At 35.7% G+C, this 20,907-nt stretch overlaps 1 protein-coding gene across 2 annotated transcripts in view; it reads left to right on the top strand.

Moving 5' to 3' along the window:
• The first annotated feature begins 20,396 nt into the window (after positions 1-20,396).
• Positions 20,397-20,907, top strand: part of LOC131160508 (uncharacterized) — a 49,501-nt gene continuing 48,990 nt past the window's right edge. Inside the window, exon 1 of one of the 2 annotated variants that reach the window (XM_058116273.1) lies at positions 20,397-20,746. The gene's annotated coding sequence lies outside the window, so the exon portion shown is untranslated. The remainder of the gene's footprint in view (positions 20,747-20,907) is intronic. The other variant, XM_058116274.1, reaches the window with a different exon arrangement.

Raw genomic sequence — 20,907 nt, forward strand, 5'->3', positions numbered from 1 at the left:
TAAGCAAGGGGATATTGCTTAGAGAGGCGGACTCTAGCCTATGTAAGGAGTGACCGAACGAGGGAATATCGTTTGGAGAAGGTAGGCTCTAGCCTTAACCAAGGAATGTTGTAATCGGTTTTATTCCACCCGTCAACAGAACAAGTTTAGTGAATCCTTTGGTGGTTTGCCAAAGGTGAGGACGTAGGCTGGGTATAAGCCGAACCTCGTAAAAATCTCCGTCTCACTCTCTCTTTTCTTATTCTTTATTTTCAGTACATATTTAAATTGCGTGGATGATTTAAATTGAAAATCAAATATATTACGCATATTTGGAAATCAAGTAAACTTAAAGATTAATTTTGATTTGGGTTTCACAAACCAAAAAGGAGTACGTTGGTGAAACCATATCTTGCGGAAACCATACGAGAGTACGTTTCTTGATTAAACACTCAAAGATAAATTAACTGAAAGTTTATTTGAGTTTTGAATATTTGGAAAGAGTGATTGAATGTTGTATTGAACATCATATTAAACAAATCCATATATACATTGCTTGATTAAAATTTATATCTAGGGCCGACTACAAAAGCTTTATTGTGTTTGTGAAAGGATTGTTGAATATTAAATTACATTCTTCACAAGGTTTTCAAATTCATAATCACGGGGCTTATATAAACAAACAAACAATCTCAAGATCTTATATTACCAAAGTGCTGAATACCTTATATCTTGGTTTGGTTGTTTAATGTTTAACTTGTACTTGGCAAATAAATTGATTGTTTGGTTTGAAGATTGTGTTTAATTGATTGGTTGTTTAATTGTGTTATTGATTGGATAAAAGAACTAAGTTCTTGTGTGATTGGTGAAATTAAACAAACAAGTTAAAGAATTGGTTAAGTGTTTAAAGAAGTTAAGGATTCTTAAAAGAAGTCAAAAGAAATTTTGAAAAGCCAATTCACCCCCCCTCTTGGGAAGCTATTCCTAATTTCAGTGTTAAAGTGGTTGGTTGAAATAGCTAGAAGGTAACACCAAGGAAATTCAATAATTTGATGGAAAGGATACTAAGTGAAGATAGGCCACCTGTGAAATCTTTTCTTAAGAATATCCCCCTTCACATGTGGATGCAATCTTATGATGGTGATCGAAGGTACGGAAACATGACCACTAATCTCATCAAATGCTTTAATGTCATCCTTAAAGAAACTCACAATTTATTAATAACTATCATTATACAGATGAAGTTTTACTGTGTTGTGCAATACATTAATGTCTGACAAGAACCATCTTGACAAGCGATGGAGTTAGGGAATGGTTACACCCCGCATTTTCTGTTGTAAGTGCAACGGAGGGAAATGGCGTATATTGGGAATGAGGTTGTAAGTTTTAATATTAAATGAGGATTGTTCAATATTTGAACTACACCATACCAGCCAAATAAGGGTCAGACTATTCAAACTATTGATATAAAGGTGTACATGTGAGAAGTGGAAAAATCTACATTACACTTGTTCACATTTGTTAGTTGTGTGTGGATCAAGGAGAGTCGGGTATAGTCGCTATGTCGACCCTTGTTTCACAATGACAAAGTGTTAGGCTACATGCACAATGCACTTCATCCTTGTCCTCTCTGAAGATTACTTTATAGATCTAGTAGCACAAATGTTGTGTGCGAATTGATATTTGATTAGGTAGAAAGTCGTCCAACAAGCTCAAGATTATGTAAGGAAATGGACATATGAGAGGGCAAGAGAAAGATGACATGCATTTTCTGCGACAAAGAAGGTCACAACTACAATCAGTGTTTAAGGAGGACTACGGGTCACGATAGAGTCGGACCATGACATTGATGTCAGTTTAATGTGTTTATTCTTATATATATATATATATATATATATATATATAGTGTACATGTTATTATCATAATATTTGTCTTCCATTTGTTATACTTGTAAATGTGATGGAGTAATCTCCTCGATGCGCTATTTTCTCAATAGTGGAACAATAACACCCCGCCTCGTGGACATAGGCTTTATAGCAGAACTACGTAATTTTTTTGTTTGTCTAATTTCTTTTTCCTTATTGTATTTATTATTGGAATCATACAAAGACGAATGATGTAAATACCAGTACATTTTGATTATAATTTTAAATTTTATAATAATATTGAATATCGAACTTTGACAGAGAATGATGAAATTCTCTAATCGAAATGGTGCACAAATTTATTATCTCTAAGGAATTGTTTATCACAAAAGCTAATAAAACCACATAGAATATCTAAAACCCTTCCTTTCTTTGTTGGTTTGGGTTCACTAGTAACTGAAAAAGTTTCATTGTTGTTTCAAAAATACCCTTCCTTCTATGTGATGTAGCTACTCATTCTTTTAACTTAACATTGAACTAACAACGAATATAATTATAAGATTATTCCATAAGATTTTAGCTTATGATTGATTTTTGGCAATATATATACCTTCTATAGGATTTGACAAAAATGCTACCTGCTTATGATTTCAAAAAATTCCATGATATTACAACATTATTTATACTATTTATCTATTGATAGAAATAAATATGAACTCAATGAAAACATTAAAAAAAAAAAAATTATTACACATAAATATGTGTGTGTGTGTGTGTGCGCGCATGTGTGTCTATATATATAATCTGAACACCTAAATTTGATATAGTTATTTACCTTTGTATGCATATGATAAACTTCTTAAATGTCATATTTGTAACGACCCGAAGAATAATGATATTTAAATAATAAAAAGAAAGGGGAAATGGAAACAGGAACAGAAGGAGGCATCGACGAGGGTTCTTCAGGATCTCATCGACGAAGTTTCGTCTCGTCGATGAGAAGATATCGAGAGAGAATTTTTGAAGTCTGAAATTTGTTGACGTGGGTTGAGGTTCATCAACGAGTCTTCTTCTTGGCCTCGTTGACATGATGATGTGGCTCGTCAACGAAAGCCACAGTTTAAATAGGCCTAAAATCCATTTTTGGCCGAAATTTTCTGTGCAGAATCTCTCTCTCTCTCTCTCTCTCTCTCTCTCTCTCTCTCTCATCCTTCAGTTCCCTACCATTCTCTCTAAGATCTCAGGCCGATTTTCTACCGGTTTCGATGATCTGAAGCCACCACGACGCTCCTGAGAAAGTTCTTTGCAAGTCTGCTAGAGCGGATCATCAGTGAGGTTGAGTTGGAAAATATCCCAAATCCAAGGTAAGGCTTTCTACTTAGTATTTGGCTATTCGACAGTTGTAGAAAGTGTAGTATGAGTAGAAATAGTGAACTTTAGTTCTGGGAAATGTTGTTTTCAGGGTGTTGAACGAGGAACCCTACGGGTGTGTGACTGTTTGTTTTAGAGGCTTTTTAGGACTCAGATAAGGGGATAAATTAAGCTAGTATTTTATGAAAAGTATGTATAATATTATAGCATTTGATTTTAGGGAAATCAATATATTTATATATGATTTATATTTGGAAAATATTGCTGAAAATGATGGTATGTTAGATATATGAAAAACCTATTTCGTGTGGCATGAGTAGGAATTACAATGAAAAACTGTTTTCTGAGAATGTGTTAATGATACAGATTTTTATAAAGGAAAACCGGTGTATAGGTTGAGATTTTGATATATTCGGCGTACGGACCGTGCTATGTATATGATTTGCCGGCGTACGGGCCAAGTTATGGATGTGATTTACCAGCGTACGGGCTGGGCTATGAACATGATTTGCCGGCGTACAGGCTAGGGTAAAATGTGAAATACCGGCGTATGGGCTGATGATTTTCATGGTATACGTATATATGCAAAATTATATGATGGATTTGATAATTAATGATATGAGATATCCATGTATCACAGTTTCATCATATATTATATGATATCAGAACCTAGTTGGCTTGGTATTAGCTAGCACTTGCACGATACCGCTGCTATGTGTCCATGGTCATCATGATCATGATATTTGTGTTAATGCCACTGTACGGAGTGGTGTGAGATTAGATGGTCGATGTGATTTTTAAGAAGTGTGTGAGCGCCCTTGGTGTACGGACCAGGTCTAGCAGACCCATCAGACTTATAGACTGTATTCTTGACTGGGCAGTGATCGGTCAACCATTGTCAAGTCCCGCCTTCGAGCCACACAACCCAGTTATGTGGGGGTAATACATGACAAAAGTTAGCTAACCTACCAGAATTGTTTTCATATTATGTTATATGAGATGAATTATAATTACGAAAATCATGTATGTTCTGCAATGATTTGAAAACATATGTTTCCCAGATATGATACAAACAGTTATACTAATATGTTTATGTATGATTTTATATAGAACACGGAAATACTTATGTTGCCACGAACTAGTGTTAGTTTATTTCCCTTACTAAGAGGTGTCTCACCCTGAATTTTATAAACATTTCACGAGCCCCTAATAGGAAAGCGGGTAAAGCCCCGCTGATCTAGTACTATTGATCTGCCCTTCCAGAAGAGTAAGTGTTTTGATAGGGTCAGATGTATTTTGTGGGATGGCCCTAAGATATCTTTTGGGTTGTGTGCTGTGTGTATATAAATACAGTGGATGTAGTAACTCTAGTATTGTGATGGATGATTTTGTATTTATGATATTATGATTGCATGTTTCCTACTGCTTAGGCTTCTGTTATGTGTTCTGATATATCCCTAGTACCCACGGGTCCAAGTGGATTATGTTCTACTGAGTTTTGTGATATTGATTTTATTATATTATGGAAAAATAAAAAAAAAATGTGGAAATTAAGCAGGTCGTCACAATATTACTAACTAGTAGTTCTTTAGACATCTAAATGTGAACAAACAATTTACATATTTCTTAAACTTGAAGAAATAGCTAATAAATGCATTAACTAAGGATGTGTTAATTTTCCCATATCTTTCGACAACATGGATCCTAGTTCGATCGATCATTTGATCCTGACATTGGGGGTTGTCTACCCCTCTCATAGGGCATGGGAGGATGATAATTTGGATGCATTTAAAGAGCGTCAGTGTGTAAAGACATTATAGATGCATTGGACTATGCTAATCATAAGATCATTCCATGGATTTGTCGAGTAGGTTTCCACCCGGTTTACCATATTCGATACATGCGAATGGATCGCCTTTTGATTTGTGCACTTATGGAGTGCTAAAGGCTGGAGACTCACACGTTTCACTTTCCCTATGGTGAAGTGACAGTGACACTGCAAGATGTCACGATGATTACTGGAATACCAATTGACGGGGACATTGTCACCATCACCATAGAGTAAAAGTAGCCCTTATACTTTGATGGACCCTCCTTTGATGCTACCACCTTGAGTTAAAGTAGACGATCTAGCTCCTCGCTGCTGATAACATGGCTAGACAACGACTTATTGAGACTCATTGATGACGAATTAAAGGACACAATGATGTAGTATGCCCAAGCGTACATATTGTGCCTTATCTGCGGCTTGTTGCTCATCAACAAGTTAATGTTCTTGCCTCTCCTCAACAACTTGGAGAGGACGTCTTGTTATAGTTAAGGTAGTGTTGCACTTACATGGTTATACAGAGAGACATACAAGACTAGTAGAGGGTAGGCACACTTAGTTGGGGGACCGTTGTTCCTTTTACTGGTTTGGGCATAGGAGCGGATGCCCTTCATTGCTCTGATTAGACTTGGTTGACCACATCTTCTTGTTGATGTCGGCATTGGATTGTAACTTGCTATCAGGTTAGTATGTATTTTAATTAGCCTACATTGAAAATTTTAATTATTTTTGCATATAGTTAAATAACCATCACTTATGTCCAATTTTACTTGAAAAATATGTAGATGGCATGATTTATTTCACGCTCCATATGTCCCCATGCATACTTTATAGTCATACCGATATGACAAAGACTTGATACGTGAGGATCAGGCAATACATTTCTATTAACATTTTTATTGTAAGATGTTTTTAATTAATATCGAGTATTGTTCTTACATGTATCACTTTTCTAGAGTTTACATTGATGTCGTATAGTATTTAAGCCGGTGGGGTAGAAGTCTTGCTCATTTGCACTCCCCTGATATGCTTTTAGATTTTGGGTGGCACCTGCTGGACGGAGTCTTGCTGCAATTCGACTTAAGGCACTAGATCTACTATCCACCTAACATAGGGTAAGACCTAGATGGTCATCACATAGATCTCCATAACCTTGATTAGCATGACCACCATAACATCGACTAACCCACATATTACAGTCATTCCTTGTAGATATGGTAGCGGTGATTAGACTATGTCGTACACTTATTAACAAGGAACTTCGTCCCTAGGACTATCCCTCTGAGGGACAAGGATGGATATAGTTAGTGGTATTAGTCCATTAGTGTTCGATTCATTAGTAGGTCTACCGATCTGCATATAACAATGGTGAGTTAATAAATTATGCAATTCATTTATTTAAGATACAACTTTTCTTAGCAACTCATTAAATTTATTATAACTTCTTGTTACAAGAGTATATTATAAGGGGCATTAAACTATTTAACTGCATCCAGGAGTGTCCAGCCAGAATGAGGGCAACTTATTGTATACAGAAAGCTCTAGAAAAGGAAGAGCAAGTCATCGTGAATGTGAGGGCATTGTCATGAGCTAGGGTGCGAACATAGCTCCTTGTTGAGGTGCCCACATGCTTGAGCCAAGAGTCCAAAAACACATAAGGAGGAAATGGGTGCAAACTTGGAGGAGGTGGGTAAAAGGCTTTCCATAGTCATGACATCTTATAAAAGTTCTCCAAAATATCAAGAAGACCTCCTGAACTTTGACTTTCAAACTTTCAAAATACTTTCAAGGACTAGTGTGAACAAGTCCTCTTGAAGTTTCTTAACTTAAATTTAAAGGATGTGAGTACAGTTGGCTATGAAAAGGGGAGGGTGAGAAAGAGGATGAGGAAGAGTGATCTTATTTTTCTTCTTCTTCTTCACCTTTGTATAACCAAAGGCCTTATCCAAAAAAGTATCAATAAAAAAGGTTGTAGGTTGTCACTTGTTTGCTAAGCTTGAGCAATTGACACACTATGTGTTGACCTTATAGGTCATTCCCGGTTTTGATAATGACAAATATCCTTTTTATTTGATGGCTTTCAAGTTTGTGTGCAGGAATATACTAACTGGATCATATTGATGGCATGCAGCAACTTGAAGAGAAGTGAAGGCCTGGCATATTTATTCATTGTATTTTCTATTTGGGTATGTAATTTTAATTAAGAAAAGGTCTGTAATAATCTTCATATCATGCATGTAGGATCTATACGCTCATGACCTTAGAAAGACCTTAGGGATCATCGACCGACGTCAGGTTTTTTGGCATACTTAAAAAGGCCTTAGAAAAGACCTTTGGTCCCTAAACAAATGCACAAATAGTCCCCATATCACTTACATAATCAGGTGAATTAATTAATTTAAAATTGGACTTAAAGGAGCAAAATATGTGAGAGGTCAGGCAACCGAACCCCAGGTGTTCAAAACACCTCGGGCGCCCGAACCGCTAGGAAGTCAGTGGGTTGACCTGGTTTCGGGCGATCGAACCAGAAATGAGCGTATCATCTCCAGGCAATCAAACTAGTGTCAGAGCACTTTTCACCAACCTGAGCGATCGAACCTCCGCATTCAAAAAGGCCTCGGGTGACCGAACTTTTTAAAATGCTTTTTAGAGCTGAGTCTATTCGGGCGACCGAACTAAAGTTCAACCACCCAAAACTACTCGAGTTGCTTATTTTTTACCGGGGTTAAAATTAAGTAAACAGGGTTAATTTTCTTAATGAGTTTTAAAACAAATTTAATAATACCCTTGGTGTCCCCAACGATCATAATTTGGCCTCTCTTTATATATAGGGGCTCATTTGCTTAGATTAGTGGGGATTAGCAAATAGGATTAGCCAAAAACTTTCTCAAATTTCCTAAACCCTATTTGTTCATTCCAACCTCATACACTCATAATACTTCCATTCCTTTGAGAAATATAGCCTTGTGAGTGTTTATTGTTTGTTATATTGTGCTAGAAACCCTCACTTGTATATTACACATTTAATTTTCATATTGAGGGTTGAGCTAGATTTTTCCCTCGATTTCATTTGATAAATCTTTGGTTGGGAAAAATCATATAGCTAAGTGAGTTTGCATTATCATTGCAATACTCATTTGGGCTTATACTTTTGTGTGCAAAAATATTTTACAAAACTACATTTCAAACAACTCTTGTGCTAGACACTTTTGAGAAAATATTTTTGAGTTCGTTTGAATATTATTGCTAGCATCTTTGAAATACTAATTTGATATTGAGATTTTATATACTTTGCTTTTAAAGATTAGCTTGTTAGAACACTCTGCATATTTGAGATTATACATCTTATTGAGTGTTGATTACACATGTAGAGCACCGAGCTTATAGTTCATACATACTTAAGGTGCATTGATTATATTGTGTGTATTATGGTACATATCTGCTTATGTAAGAAGCGTTTGTTTGTATGTAAAATGTTACATCTGTTGTATTCCAGGCATAGGCCTGAAGAGGGAGACTAGCCCTATGGAGATTGGCTTAGACTCGGTTAGGAAAGTTAGGTGCATCATCCTGGTAAGGTGTGTATTGGTTGAGGTCAGTCCCGTTAATTGACCTGGTTGTAACTGGTGCTGCTCCACCCGTTAAGTGAGCATTAGTGATAATCCTATGACTTGTGAGCTGAGGCGGGGACATAGGCACAATTGGCCGAACCCCGATAACATAGTGTGTGCACTATTTATATTTCCGCATGCATATGTTATATTGTGAATGTTGCGCATGATTTAATTTTTGCACGTTATATTTATCTACGCATATTGGAACTACATAGACAAACCCTAAGTTTGTGTAATACTGGTTCTTGGATTAGTTGAACCTAGGAAGAAAGTTTAAAATTCCAATTCACCCCCTCCCTCTTGGGAATACACCAAAGCTAACACTATGTTATATATATGCCTTTACTTTGTGAGTAAAAAAAATTGAAAATATAAGTTGTCTATGTCCAACAAGAAGTTTATATATTTTTCAATTTTAAAATGTAGAAAATGAACGAATTTGGTTGTTATATTCAATAAATTTAAATTAAGTGTTGTAGTTTGTGTAAGGGTTCATTTTGATTTGTATATATAATTATATTTAAGTTTTTACATGTTTAAAATATTTGTGGAGTGTCACTAGTTTAGACTAAACATTGAAAAAATTTTATTTATTATTATATACATAATAATGTTATTTAAATTTGTAATTTTTTAATACTGCATCCAACTTCAAGAGGATAAGTTGGACAAGCTCCAAGTCCAAGAAAAGGAAGGGATCTTGAGGGCATTCTTGTGAAGCCACTCCAGCCCAACTTGGAGCTTCTTCAAGGTCATACCTTGTCACCGATGGGACTCAAGAAGCTCCCATTTTGGTTGATGAGTCCACTTCTCTCATTCCTCCTTCTCCTCCTCCTCAAAACCTTCTTAATGTCTCTAGTTTCTAGTAGCTTGGTCTCAACAACTTGTTACTCTTTTCCTGTTGGGGCTTTTGCTCTTTATGACCCTACCATGTCCAAAAGATAGCTTGGTTGCTCTTCAATGACTACCAAGAACTGATGGGCATTCTTTTTTAGGCATTGACTGTAAAGACCCAAAAAATTATAATTATTTAAAAAATTAGGAAAAATAATAAATATAATAGATAAATAAATAATAAGGGGAAAAGGAAAAATTTTGAAAGAGAGAATAGCAGACCTCGTCGAGGAATCTCCTGTCCTTGTCGATTAGTGTTCTACTAGGAATCATCGACGAAGTTTAGTTCCTCATCAACGAAAAAATCCCGAGTGAGTGAATTTAAGATTTTAGGTTTCATCAACGAATGTATCCTCTCGTTGACGAACTCTCTTATTTGGTTCGTTAACGAACTCTCTTCTTTGGTTCGTTGATGAATCTTGTTTTCTCGTCGACGAAGCCACATGACAACACCATGTATGAAAAGGTTGGAGGAAGCTTCTCTCTTCATTTTTCTCTCTCTAAATCGTTTCCTCTACCTTCTCTGTAAGAGTTCGGTACAGATTCAACCCGAATCAACAAACGGGAACCGCTACGATGTTCTAGGGGAGATTCTCTACACATCTCGTGGAGCGGATTTCTAAATTGGGCTTTTTGGGAATCGCTCCAAAGTTGAGGTAAGGGTTAGGATTCTTAATTTTTGGGGTTTTAAACTTTTATTCGAGGTTTATAGGTTGAGAAAGTGTTGAAATAATAGATTATTTAGGGTTTATCTGATTAAACTAGGATTTTTGATTCAAGGTTTGGGTGAGTGCCATATGCATCATTTTGGGGTTCTTGTTGGCGTAGTTTAGGAAATCAAGTAAGGGGAATATATTAAATCAGGATTTTTGAGGAAATAATTGGTGAAAAATGGAAATATTAAGTATATATGTATATGATTTTCATGTGGGTTCTAAAATGTCAATCGTTTAAATTATGAATTTCTGAGCCTAGGGCTATGGTATTAGATATTATTTGTGAAAATGGAAAGTTAAATGATAGATTTTCTGGTTAATTGTGTAAGAGATTAAATGTTTATTTTCTGTATGTGAACGATGAATATGGGTTGGCTTATTTTTAGTGAATGTATGAAATATGTTGCTAAATTGTGTGGCATGTATAAAATGAAGTTTCTGTGTTAAACTATAATATATATATATATATATATATATATGTGTGTGTGTGTGTGTGTGTGTGTGTGTGTGTGTGTATGAGATGCTGGAAATACTGGAAATGTAATGAGAATTAAAAGGTGATATGAATTATTTTGCATGTGTTTGGTAATGTTAAATTACAATGTATGGTTTGAGAAATCTAGTGGACTAGGAAAAGGGCACAATACTGTTGCGGAAATGTATAGAGTGCTAATGCACCCACACATCTTAGATAGAGTGTGGAGACGGGATGGTCGATTGTGGTGGGGAAGGGTAGTGTCCCCTTGGAGTCTAGATCAGTGTGGGAACAACCAATCATACCTACAAACTGTAGAATGTGGTTGATTTGACTCTAGAGGGCCAATGAGGGTTAAGTCCAGCCTTCGGGCCTCACAACCCGTCATGGGGCAGAAGCATAATTAGGATTTATTGCCTGTATAAAGGGTTGTAAACGCATAATTGTAAGTTTAACCATAGAAAATATAAGAACAATGGATATGGAAATGGTAGTTACGGAAGTAATGGATATAAGATCAATAGACGGAAATGACATGAAAACGGAATATGTGAAAACAAACATGAATATAGAAAGAGATGAACATGTGACACATGAATATAGAATATGAAAGTGAATATAATGAATGTCACAATGATAACAACATAAAGAGTAATGTAGTAAGGTATTATTAGTATTAAATATAGTAGTATTACTTATATTTGGGGTGGGGTATACTCTTCGCTCGAGGGCTTGCTGAGAAAGGCGAGTGCTCTGATAGGTATCGGATGTAGCTATGGGCTGCATAACGTGTTAGGGCAGAAGGAAGCTACTTGTATGGGCAGGTAATCTTCCCTATTCTCAGGAACTTCTTCCAATAAACATTTGCGTAAATGTGTGAGTACAAGATAAGCTAACCACCTGAGGGCTTACTGAGTAAGGTAAGTGCCCTAATATGCTTCAATTGTGACCGTAGGTTGCTTAGAGTATCAGAGCATAGGAGTGCTACTTGTATAGGCGAGTAATCACCCCTATCCTTGGGAACTCTTGTTGGTAAAATACCTTGTTTGTGTATGAGTAGGAACAGAGAACGAATTCTTAATTGTAGTTTTATTTGAAAATAATGAATATACATATATGTTGTACTTTAACCTCATGATTGTCACACACTGATTTAATGTATTCCATCCTTACTGAGATGTGTCTCACTCGATAGTTGAATTTATCTTTTTTAAGACCTTCGCGGGATCGAGCTTAGAGAGGTCGGGTTGTTGTAATACTTTTGAGAGAGAAAAGGTATGGACTGTTGGTTTTGTATATTCTCTTTTGGGTTTGTTTATGTTTTTAGAGGTGTTTATGGATGATTTTTAATACTAGATGTTGGGTTATGTTTTTAAGATGTACATAGATGTAGAAACTCTGGTATATTATGAAGAATTGTTATTATTTCCACTGCGTAATTGATTTAGAGCTAGGTTCAAGTAAATGGAACACATGACACCTAGGGCCCACTAGGCGGGTTTGGGGCGTCATGAGAAGGTAGCGAAGATATATTTCTAATAACACTTCGGACCCTAGTTTTGGGTTCGGGGCATTACATTGACCAACTCATCCTTGCTTCTCTCCCATAACGTGATCTTTCTTCCTTTTTTTTTTTTTTTTGATTATTTGTTCTTTTGGTAAACTTATGGCTATTTTCATTCCAGTTGATGAAGTTCAACATGGTCATTGAGGAGGAGGTTCAGAGTATCCTTTATAAGGTGAACAAGTTGTATGACAAGTTGGACATTGCCTAACAAGCTCTAGAAAAGGAAGAAGCAAGTCATTGTGAATATAAGGGCATTGTCATGAGTTAGGGTGCAAACATAGATCCTTGTTAAGGTGCCCAGGTGATTGAGGCAAGGGTCCAAAGTCTGAAGGATGAACTGGGTGCAACATTGGAGGAGGTGGAAAGTTTGAAAAAGAAGAAATAAGAGGCTTATGCCATAGTCCTGGTCTCTAATCAAAATTTTCCTAAATAACAAGAAAACCTCCAAAACTATGTCTTTTAGACTTACAGATATTTTCAAGGATTAGTATGAGCAAGTCCTCTTGAAGTTTCTAGACCTAAATTTGGAGGGTGCGAGTTTGATTGGCTATGACAATGGGAAGGCGAGAAAGAGGATAAGGGAGAGTGATTTTTTTTTTGTTTTTATTTTTTATCAACTATTATATAGCCAAGGACCCCTTATCCAAAAAAGTATCAATAAAAAGGGTGTAAATGGTCAAGTGTTTTCTAGGCTAGAGCAATTGACACAATGAATTATATATGCCTTTATTTTGTTAGTAAAAAACTGTGAATATATTTTGTCTACATTCAACAAGAAGTTTATATATTTATTAATTTTAAAATATAAAAAATGAATGACTTGTTTGTTATATTTGATAAATTAAATTGAGTGTCATAGAGGTACAAATAGTTATATTTAAAATTTTAAATGTTAAAAAAATATGTGGAATGTCACAAGCATAAAGGAAAAGCTGCATTTATTATTACATACATAATAATATTATTTAAATTTCGTAATTCAATACACAAAGTTAGTCCTAAATTTCGTAATTCAATACACAAAGCTAGCCCTAAAATTAGCATACATGCTAATTTTTTGTGGCTTCATGTGTGCCATTCGCAACACCACTGATCGCGAGAGAGCCTACTAGTCGTCGTGAAGAAAGTGATACCAAGCAAGTTTCCAACTTTGTGAATTTTAGCCAAGTGAGGATGGTTGTTGCGTTTTAAATTGGAGAATGGTGTTAGAAATCAAATTCAGAATCAGATACTGTGTGGGACTAGGCTTCAATTTCAATTTCAGAATTTGAAATTGAGACTTTAGCATGGGGTTGCCTTTCCTCTCTTAATCCCCCTCCTTTTTAACCCCATCCTAAATAGTCTCTAGTTTTTGATAGCTTGGTTCATACAACTTGTTACTTTGTTCTTGTTGAGGCTTTTGCTCTTTATGACCCTACCATCTCCCATAAGATAGGTTGGCACCCCATGTTATTCAATAACTATTAGGAACTTAAGGGTATTCTTTTTTAGGCAGTGACCAACTTATCCCGATATCTCTTCTATAAGGCTATATTGCTCCTTTTTCTTTAATTGTTTATTCTTTTACTAACTTATGGTTATCTTCACCTTTAGTTGATGATGTTCAACATAGGAGAAGCTTTGGGGCATTTTCTACAAGGTGAACAAGTTGCATGACAAGCTAGACGTTGCCCAAAAAGCTTTAGAAGAGGAAGAGCATGTTATCGTGAATATGAGGGCTTTGTCATGAGCTAAGGTGCGAACATAGCTCCTTGTTGAGGTGCCCACATGCTTGAGCCAAGAGTCCAAAAACATGAGGATGAGTTGGGTGCAACCTTGGAGGAGGTGGGTACAAGGCCTACACTATAGTCATGACATCTTATAAAAGTTCTCCAAAAATCAAGAAGACCTCCAGAACTTTGACTTTCAAACTTTCAAATACTTTCAAACTTTCAAAATACTTTCAAGGACTAGTGTGAACATGTAACACCCTCAAAATTTATACCATTTTTTTTTTATAAATATATCTGTGCATTTACATCCATACCTAAGCAGCGGAAACATAAATCATATAATCATTATACATAAACTGTAGAATACCAGAATCCACAATATACAGACCATACAAAAATGCCCCTTCAGTATCATCTGTCCCAAAACATACACAACTCTATCAAAAACTCACCCTATAACTAGGGTGATCTGAGCTACACTCTATCCACGAGCCTGATCTGCTCGCCTAACTGGCTCACCTAAAAAATGTTAAAGTAATGGGGTGAGTCAACGCTCAGTGAGTGGAAATATGCTATTACTAGTGTGTGGCAACTAAGTTAAGGATACTTTTAAAATAATGACTGAACTGTAAAGCAATAAATCATCTATAAATCATATCTTTCAAACATATCTTTCTTTCTCTATTTCAAACATACTGTATAATCCGTTCTCTACTTTTCATACTGATAATATATCATACTATACTCATCATATACTGTAAAATTGTATACATATAAATATCTATGCTTTATCCCTAGGACTCGGTACGTCATGATTTGACCCCTCATGACAGGGTTGTGCGGCCCTTAAGCGGGACTCTATCTGGTCGGCCCTCTAGATAAGTCAATATACTCTACACTACCTCAGCCGGCCAAACTGCATCCTCTCTTAGGCGCGGGACTGGCTGCTACCTTATATAACCGGCCCCCTCTACCCAGCGTACTGGGGAGTTGCATCCTCTCTGAGCACGGTTAGACGATACCCACACACTATCTGAGATGTGTGGTTGCACTTTATCTGAATATAGCAAAAGTACCGTGCTCTGTAATCTGTATCTGTCTGTATATCTTTCCACAGGGGTCTGATACTATATACATATATACATACATACTCTTTTACTATTTTTATCATGTTCCAAAATTACCATAACTCTATCTTTCTGTACTGTAAATACTGTAATCTCTGTATACTATATTCGTAGCATCTTGATGCTACCTCTATATATTAGTCTATGTACACTGTACATATACTCTGTCTGTATACTCTGTATGTTATGGTAATAGGAACATGGCATGCTATAACTCTGTATAAATCTGTGATGTATATATGCTGATCTGAGTAAAACTGTATACATGTATAAGTATGTATATATATATATATATATATATATATATATCTATTTCATGAAACTATTCGTATAAAAGCTGTATATGCATGTAAATTCTCTGTATAATATCTATGAATATATGTTTGTATCTGTATAACTCTATATACTAGGAAAAACTATATAAACTACATCTATTGACTATATCTGTGTATACCATATAGTATGATACATTATAAAACTATATAAGTTTCTCTGTCACATGAAAATCTACTCAGGCCACACAAACATTTAAACTCATATACTGCAAATACTGTATAATAAACTAGTATAAAAATGTGTCTATGAAATCTCTGATAGTATTATGAAGGTTCCTAGCATAGCATATTTCCCTTACCTCAACTCTGAAAAGCCCATACAAAATTTTGGCTCTATACCCACAGGGTTCCTAGCCCAACATCCTGAAAACGCAATCCCTCAGAACAAAACATCAGTATTTCTTAGTCTACATCCTTTCCTAAAACTGTCAGGAAGTCAAAAACTGAATAAAAGACCTTACCCTAAATTTGGGATGAAATCCAACTTCATTTTCTTGACGATCCACTCCAGCAGACTTGTAGAGAATTCCGCCAGGAGCATCGTGGTAGCTTTGGATCATCGATCCAGTGACTAGTGGGGTCGGAATTGAAGAGAGAAGGGAGAGGGAGACGTAGAGAGAGAGAGGCACTGGAAAATGGATAAAAATCCCGATTTTCCTTTATTTATACTGCCAGATTCGTCGACGAGACATGTCACCTTGTCGACGAGTCCTTCATTAATTTCATCGACGAAGCCCTGTATTCATCGACGAAATTCAGGCTGCCCCAGGACTCCTCTTGGTATTTTCTAGTCAATGATGTGCTGAATTCGTCAACGAATTTCCTTATGTACTCGTCGACAAAGCTCTGTATTCGTCGACGAGTTCTGGCAATCTCTTGAAATTATTATTATCTTCAAAATGCGATGTCGTCGATGAACGCAAAGCGTTCATCGATGAAGCCTACTGCCTCCTTTTGTTTTTGTTTCCATTTTTCCTCTCTTTTTAATATTTGAATATCAATATTTTCTGGGTCATTACAGAACAAGTCCTCTTGAAGTTTCTTGACTTAAATTTAGAGGACGTGAGTTCAGTTGGCTATGAAAAGGGGAGGGTGAGAAAGAAGATGAGGAAGAGGAGTGATATTCTTTTTCTTTTTCTTCACCTTTGTATAGCCAAGGTCCTTATCCAAAAAATTATCAATAAAAAAGGCTCTAGATTGTCACTTGTTTGCCAAGCTTGAGCAATTGACACACTATGTTATATATGCCTTTACTTTGTCTGTAAAAAAAATTGAAAATATAAGTTGTCTACGTCCAACAAGAAGTTTATATATTTTTCAATTTTAAAATGTAGAAAATGAATGATTTGGTTGTTATATTCAAATAAATTTAAATTAAGTGTTGTAGTTTATGTATAGGCGTTCATTTTGATTTGTATATATAATTATATTTAAGATTTTACATGTTAAAAATATATGTGGAGTGTCACTAGTGTAGATGAAACATTGAAAAAAAATTTGTTGACTTTTTGGGTCTGATTCCTGGTTTTGATTATGACAAACTACATATTACTAATGTGTGTGCCTAAATACTTGAATATGTTAATCATTCAAATCACACACATAAAAGTGAAGTGGAAGCCAGAAAGGACTTAAAGCACATTATCCTAGCTGATTCCATTAAAAGTCAAAAGCAAAAGAAGAAGATATTTGTCTTAATTGTATATGTATTTTTGTTTAATTATTTGGTTTGTAATAATTTATGGTCTGTAGTAACTACATCATATGTATAATAGGTATTTATACTCAACATGACCGTAGATGGACCATAGGGAATCAAATGATCGTAAGGCAGTCGATCGACGCCAGATTTTTAGGGTTAGCTCTCAATGACCATGGATTGTCTTTAGGTCCCTAAACTTCACATGAAAAGTCCCCCATAACTTAAAAGTTATACTCATATGAACAGTTGTGATTTCTGATAAAAATCAATACTTAAATGCACGCCTTAAGTGTGTTTGGTTGACCGAACCTGAACCAACATAGAAGCCTTGGTTAGCCGAACATACCAGGGTCAAAAGGTTGACTATTCGGTGACCATTTTTGAAATGAACTTGAACTGCTCGGTTGACCGAATTGACAAGCGGGTGATTCCCAATAACCTGGTTGACTGAACCTCTAGTTAAAATCTGATCCGATCGACCAAACCTTTGAATTTGCTCAACCAAACTTTCCCTGGTCGATCGAACCTCGGAGGGTTCAAAATCACCCTATTATAGTTGACCAAAACCTCAGTTCAAAAATGTCACGGTTGACCGAACTTGGTGATATGGTCGACCGAACCTCAAATATGGTCGACCAAAACTCTCGGGTTGCTCGATTTTTACCGAGGTTAAAATGAGATTATTTTTTATTAACCTTACTTAAACTTTTTCAAAAATACCGAATGAGTCCCAAACGGTTATATTTTTTGGAGTGTCTATATATACTCCCTCATTTGGTTTAATTAGCACTGATTAGGAAAATCATTAGCCATAAAATTCTCTGAAATTCTTTTTGCTCATACTACTCATTTTGAACAAATTTTTTCAATCTTTCAAAATATATTTGCTTACTCTCCTCACTCTTTGATTTGAAAAACTATTTTTGAGGAGAATCATTTGTTCATACTCCTTGTTTTGCAAATAGATTTCAACTTGAAAGGGAGTTTGAACTTTTGAGTACGGTGCATATTTCCATCCATTTTCAAGCAGACAACTCTCATCTTACATAATCTTTTGAAAACTATTTTTGAGAGTTAGCTTAGAGAGTTTTTCCCATAGTATTTTATATTGATAAATATTGATTGGGAAAACTCTAGATTTGCTTAAGGTCTTGCATCTTGATTGCAGGTATCTAAAGCTTGCATATTTTTATCGATATATATATATATATATATATATATATATATATATATCATATCATATTTTTGCAAGTTTTTATCTTAATCTTTATTGGGCATTATATTGAAAAATATTTGTTGAGAATATTTGATTAGGTTTCCCAAGTTCCTTTGATTATTTGTTAATTATAATATCTTGAATTAAAGGTCTTACTCACACACACACGTTGATATACACAAATTGTTGTGAGTTGATATTTTTACTTGACCAATCTCACATGAGCATAAATACTATTATCTATGAGTGCATTGGTTATTGTTTGAGCACATCGGTACATATCTGCTTATTATAAAAGTATTGTAATTGTACATGTTGATTGTGCTCAAATTGTTATGTCTGTTGTATTCTCGACGTCTGGTTGGAAAAGGGATACTTGTCCTGTGAAAAGTCTCGAATTGACTTTGATTTGGTTAGGAAAGTTAGGTGCACCATCCTATTAAGGTGTTGTATTAGGTGTCACTCCATCTGTTAAGTGAGTCATAGTAAAATCCTCTTACTTGTGAGCTTGAGGCGGGGATGTAGGCAGCATTGACCGAACCTCGATAACATATCTGATGATAGTTTTATTTTTCGCAATTTACTTTTTGTACCTGTATATTTATGTTTATTGTTTGAATATATGATTGAGTTTGTGATTACATAAAAAGATCCGATGTTTGTGTAATACTGCTTGTGGAATTTGGTTTAACCTAAGAAGAATTTTTAAATACTCAATTCACCCCCCTTTTGGGAATACACCAATTCCAACAATTTTATTTATTATTATACACATAATAATATTATTTAAATTTGTAATTTTGTAATTCAGTATCCAACTTCAAGAGGATAAGTTGGAGAAGCTCCAAATCCAAGAAAAGGAAGGGATCTTGAGGGCATTCTTGTGAGGCCACTCTGGCCCAACTTGGAGCTTCTCCAAGGTCATACCTTGTTGCCGATGGGACTCAATAAGCTCCCATTTTGGTTGATGAGTCCACTTCTCTCATTCCTCCTCCTCATCCTCCTTCTCCTTCTCCTCAACACCTTCTTAAATAGTCTCTAGTTTCTAGTAGTTTGGTCCAGACAACTTGTTACTCTTTTCCTATTGGGGCTTTTGCTCTTTATGACCCTACCATGTCCACAAGATAGCTTGGTTGTTCTTTAATAACTACCAAGAGCTGAAGGGTATTCTTTTTTAGGCATTGGCCAACTCATCACTGCATCTCTCCCATAAACGTGATCTTTCTTCCTTTTGTTGGTTGTTTGTTCTTTTGGTAAACTTATGGCTATTTTCAACCCTAGTTGATGATGTTAAACATGGTCATTGAGGGGAAGGTTAAGAGCATCCTCGACAAGGTGAACAAGTTGTAAGTTCTAGAAGAGGAAGAAACAAGTCAGTGTGAATATAAGGGCATTATCATGAGCTAGAGTGCAAACATATCTCCTTGTTAAGATGCCTAGGTGCTTAAGGCATAGGTCCACAAACTAAAGGATGAATTGGGTGCAACCTTAGAGGAGGTGGAAAGTTTGAAAAAGAAGCAAGAGGCTTATGCCATTAATCCTAATCTCTAATCAAAATTTTCCCAAGTATCAAGAAAACCTCGAAAATTATAACTTTTAGACTTACAGATACTTTCAAGGACTAGTATAAGCAAGTCCTCTTGAAGTTTTTAAACCTAAATTTGGAGAGTGTGAGTTTGATTAGCTAAGACAATGAGAGGGCGAGAAAGAGGATAAGGGAGAGTCGTCTTTTTTCTTTTTAAATTATTTTTTTTATTTCATCAACTATTATATAGTCAAGAGCCTTATCCAAAAAATATTCAATAAAAAAGGGTGTAAATTGTCAAGTGTTTGCTAGGCTTGACACAATGAATTATATATGCCTTTATTTTGTTAGTAAAAAATTGTGAATATAGTTTGTTTCACAAAAGCTGCCAAAAATTTATTATTACATACATAATAACCATTACACAAAGTAAGCCCTAAAATGTAATGGTTTTATCTTAAACTAAGTCAGATTATAGCATACATGCTAATTTGGTGCGGCTTGATGCGTGCCATTCGCTGATCGCGAGAGAGTCTACTGGTCGTCGTCAAGCAGGTTTCCTGCTCTGTGAATTTTCGCCCAGAGAGGATGGTGGCTGCGTTTTAAATTGGAGAATGGTGTTAGAAATCAGATTCACAATCGGATACTGTGTGGGACTGGGATTCAATTTCAATTTCACAATTTGAAATTGAGACTTGTAGCATGGGGTTGCCTTTCCTCTCTTCTCCCGCCATTGTCACCTGATTTAAAAGCAACAGTTCCAAAACTTCCCAGCAGTTTCACAGCTTCAGGTTTCAGCGCGCGAAAATACAAGCTTGGGTATTCCCCACGTCTCTCTCTCTCTCTCTCTCTCTCTCTCTCTCTCTCTCTCTCTCTCTCTCTCTACCGCTTTCTTGAATATCTCTGTCTAGGCTTCTTTGTGTGTGCTTGTTTCTTTATCTATTTGTCTTTCTTTTATCCATTTTTTTCATTTCCCCCGA

Source organism: Malania oleifera, chromosome 7, assembly GCF_029873635.1.
Source record: "Malania oleifera isolate guangnan ecotype guangnan chromosome 7, ASM2987363v1, whole genome shotgun sequence".
NCBI classification, from domain to species: Eukaryota; Viridiplantae; Streptophyta; class Magnoliopsida; order Santalales; family Ximeniaceae; genus Malania; species Malania oleifera.